The sequence below is a fragment of the Egretta garzetta genome, unplaced genomic scaffold (genome assembly GCF_000687185.1).
Source record: "Egretta garzetta isolate BGI_Z169 unplaced genomic scaffold, ASM68718v1 scaffold30, whole genome shotgun sequence".
Taxonomy (NCBI): domain Eukaryota; kingdom Metazoa; phylum Chordata; class Aves; order Pelecaniformes; family Ardeidae; genus Egretta; species Egretta garzetta.
In genome coordinates, this window is record NW_009258383.1 from 4,714,791 (window position 1) to 4,718,828 (window position 4,038).

Below are 4,038 nucleotides of genomic sequence, written 5' to 3' on the forward strand. Positions count from 1 at the left end.
CTTCGCCCTCGGGTGGGAGGCGGCGTTTCCCTTCGTGCTTCCCCTCCGCTCCCAGTCCCCTGGAGGTTTCGGCCTGCAAGCCCCGGTACCAGCGCCTCCGGCGTGACAGAAACCCGGCCTGCCCCTGCATCTTCCCTCGCCTCCCGCCCTTCCGCGTCGCTAGCGACTCGGCTTGAGCTTTTTAAGCGCAGGGCATCTCTCCCGCATGCTGTTTGTCATTTCACACCCTCACCTTTTTTCTCTTTAAAATTTGCTGTGAAACTTAAAGGCACAAGTGCAGATGAAAAATAAAAACAAGTTTTCTTGCCATCGCTATGAACTAAATAGTGCGGACCATTGGGGAGGAAGTGTTGCACCTTTAAATTTCACAGACGAGAAAAGATTAACCAGAAAGCTTTTTGCGAAGATTGAGAGTGAAAAATACTGTATTTTTTAAAAAGACATTTCCTAAATGTGCCGTACACACCTTTTTCCTCCTATTATTTCATTTTTTTTAAAAATGCTGCAGAGTTACATTGATACTATTTTTTCTGGGTTTGAGTTTCCCTCAGAAATGGTTTTGAGAAAACCTGTCACGTCGCTTGAGGTCAGTCTTAGGTGGCCAAGCCTACAACAATCAAAATCAGCACAACAATCAAAATATTTTTCCACAACTAAAGTCTTGCGTATTTTTACATTATGCCATGTAAAATTAAGAACAAACAGACGGTAAAAAAAAGTCCTGTATTACGTGACAGTTTCTTTTTATTTCCAAAAAAGAGAAGACGGAAGAGCAAGCGGCAGTGTTTCCCCCCATACATGCTATTTTTTACAATTATTTTTTTTTGCTGTTGTTAAGATCAGTTTGATCATTAATACGCCTTTCATGTAAACATGCTATACATTTCAGACAGAGTAAAATACGGGCACAGTTTATGGCTTCCAGTGAGTGGTGCTTGCCATAAATAAGCATGGACAGGTAAGAGGAACCAGCACTGGGCGCTGCATTGTCAAGGGGAGCAGCGAGGCCTTTTGAAGTGCTCTGAGCAGGAAGCAGCGCAGCCTTTTTAATTAGAGCACATACAGCTGGAGGATATACAGGAGGAGTCTCCTCAGAATTTATTTTGGGAAGGGAGGGACATATCCTTCAGGTGTTCTCATTAATGCAGGCTTAAACACAGAGCATAAAGCCCAGCATTTTAAGAAGAAGAAGAAGAAAAAAAAAAATAACCCTTTCCCCCCAAATACTGGGGCTGAAATCCGGCTCTGCTTGAAATCAACTGATGTTTTGCCATTTAACTCCATGAGACCGTAATTTCTTTCCAAAAAATTAGTATGGACCTCTTGATCCCATTCCCATCAATAATAAAGCTGTATGTAGAAAACTGCTGATATATTTTCATTGTGTTTACATGTAAATACATAAAAACATCAGAAAAAAAATAATTTCAAGCTTGATCCTGCTTTTCTTCTGCATGCAAGGCCACCCCTGATTTCACAAATGATTTCCATTCTGAGAGGTCAAAATCAGCTCTCGTGTAAGGATCAGACTGGAATTATTTCCGTGGTATTCGTGCTTTGTATTTTTATGAGAAATGAATTTGGGTCTCTGGCGGCAGAAATACCATTTGGTTTCCTTACTGAGCACTGACAAAACAAATTAAAAAATCTCTAAAAATGATAAACTGGTGGATTCTGAATAGATGTGAGGCTTTGTTAGGCAGGAGAGGCAGCAGGAGTACCACTGAGAGAGAACTGTAAGCAGTTCTTTTAAACACTGTAACTGAAAGCGATCGTTGTTTGCTTTTACCCCCTATCTGGTAGGTCATAATTAGTTTATAATTTCCAAGGTTTCTGTAATTGATTACACCATTTAAGTCTGCGCTGCTATTTGCTAAGAAAAAGTCATTGTCAGCAGTTTTGCCTTTGTAATAAGAAATCTTGAAACACCTATTTTTTAGATCGTTATTACTTTTAGATGTCAGATATGTGATGTCAAAGTATTTGTGAAGACAGCAGAAAATGACAGGTATATTAATGTGTTTAACTGCTAGCTATTGATAAAAATCTCTGTAAGAACTAGGTATGGGTGTTATAATGAGACCTGGGTTTGTTTAATTTGAGAAATAAGCCACATTATTATTTAGGTATTATTTTGTAAACCAATTAAGAAAATACCTGGGTTTAGTTACAATATGCTACCTTCACATTTTTGAACTGTAACGCAGTTTCCACTGGGAGTGTTGCTCTCCGTATTTATTAAAAACGTTTCTCCTGAGAGCGAGATGCTTTCTGATCAAAATAACTAAGATCACTTGACCGTACCACGGATTTAATCAATACAGTCATTCTCAAAATCTCAGTGTAAAGTAACTGGGGCATTTGTGTGCTTCGTGTTGATCTGTGGATACCAGAAATTGTTTTTGTAATAGCAATGAAAGTCATCACATTTTATTTTATATTTGATAAATGAATGCAAAAAAAACCTTAAAAAGCAAAAAAATCCTTACCCAGTCCTTCATTCTTTCGCAAACTGGATATTATTTTTATGGATCAGTATAGGGAGGTTTGCAGATAGTTTCGGGATAGCAAATGCCGATTTCTTACCTATGTCTCTGTAAGATTTCTTTTTTTGATCAAGACTGGAGAAGAGTCTCTAGGTTATCGATGAGTCTTCCTTATCTGTGAGCTGATATTAAACTGACTTATGAAATTGCTTATTTCTACTGTGTTCTATCCCATTCAAATGTTTGTTGGGGTTTTTTTTGCATGCCGTACCTTCACTTTCAAAGTGTGAAGACGGTGTCTATTTCTAGAAACAGGTAACAGATGTATTTGCAAGCAGGTTTTGACACTACGTAAGCAATAAAAGTAAAAAAATAAAAGGTATATTCTTATCATGCAGGTTTTTCTGACTGCAGCTTTCTTAATCTGTTATCTGTTAAAATCTCATTTCAAAATTGTTAAAAAATCTGACAAGCACCAACTTCAGAGAATTTATAAAGTGTTTCAAATGTGATTTTAAAAACATAATGCTACCATTATAAAATAAACTCTTATCTTTGAAATCTAAAATAGGCATGTGTAATCTAACCTATCAGTACTGAGAGCAGACAAATCTATTTTAAGATACTATGGTTTGACTGTATTTCTCCCCGTATCACTGGAGAAAAGGCTTTTTATTTAGATTTTTTAAAGACTGTTTCATTATTGCTTTTTATTTTGTTAGATAGCTCTGTGGAATAGTAACAGGATTTTACAAAACCATCGGGTTTGGGAAAAAAGCATGGGCTGTGTCTTGAGTCTGCGGCATGCATGCTGCTTATTTTTATGTGGAACACTGAAAGAATGCTGTATTAACATTAAAAAAACCCCAGCTCTAGAGTTATGTATTTCAGCCTTCTGAAAGATTTTGTGAAAATTCAGTCCCTTAAATATATGCTGTATATATTTGTATATGAAACAAATATCTTTGATCTACAGTTTTCTGAGAAACATAGCTGGTTAGTGGATTAGTCCTCTAAAATGTGGCATTTCGTTGTTGTTTGAAGAAACCCATTTCCAAATGTTACAAAATTAATTTTGGCTGGAATTAAAATAGCTTTTTTTAAAAAATATATATAAAATCGGTGATCACAGGAGTAAAACTTGCATGTTTTCTACTGCGATTTTATCACGGATCAATGACCCGATGTCAGATTTAGGCCACTGACTCTCGCTCACTAAGCAGTAACAGACTTGGGACGAGGAGTTAGAGCGTGCCAGCTTTTTTGGGTAATACTGCCTTGGACAGGACCTAGGCCTTGCACAATGCGGAGATGAGTCCAGTAGCTTATTTGCATTTGAATGACTTCTTACAGGCGGGGAGGATGGTATCTGCTTTCTGATTGCCATCCAGCATTATTTCTACATCATTCTGCCAACAAAATCCTTTTGCATTTCACATGTGGGGCTCAGGACGCTACCGCGAGGTCCTTTGCAGAGGTGACGCTTCAGCTTGGCGGGCTCCTTGCGCCCCAGGTGTCAGTTTGTTTTTTTCAGCCTTGTGTCAGGGTCAAT

The 4,038-nt window shown here is 38.0% G+C and overlaps 1 protein-coding gene across 4 annotated transcripts in view; it reads left to right on the forward strand.

Annotated features, from left to right (window-relative positions):
• The window catches only part of DYNC1I1 (dynein cytoplasmic 1 intermediate chain 1), a 176,820-nt gene that overhangs the window by 152,129 nt on the left and 20,653 nt on the right, over window positions 1-4,038 (forward strand). The gene's annotated exons all lie outside the window — the stretch shown is intronic.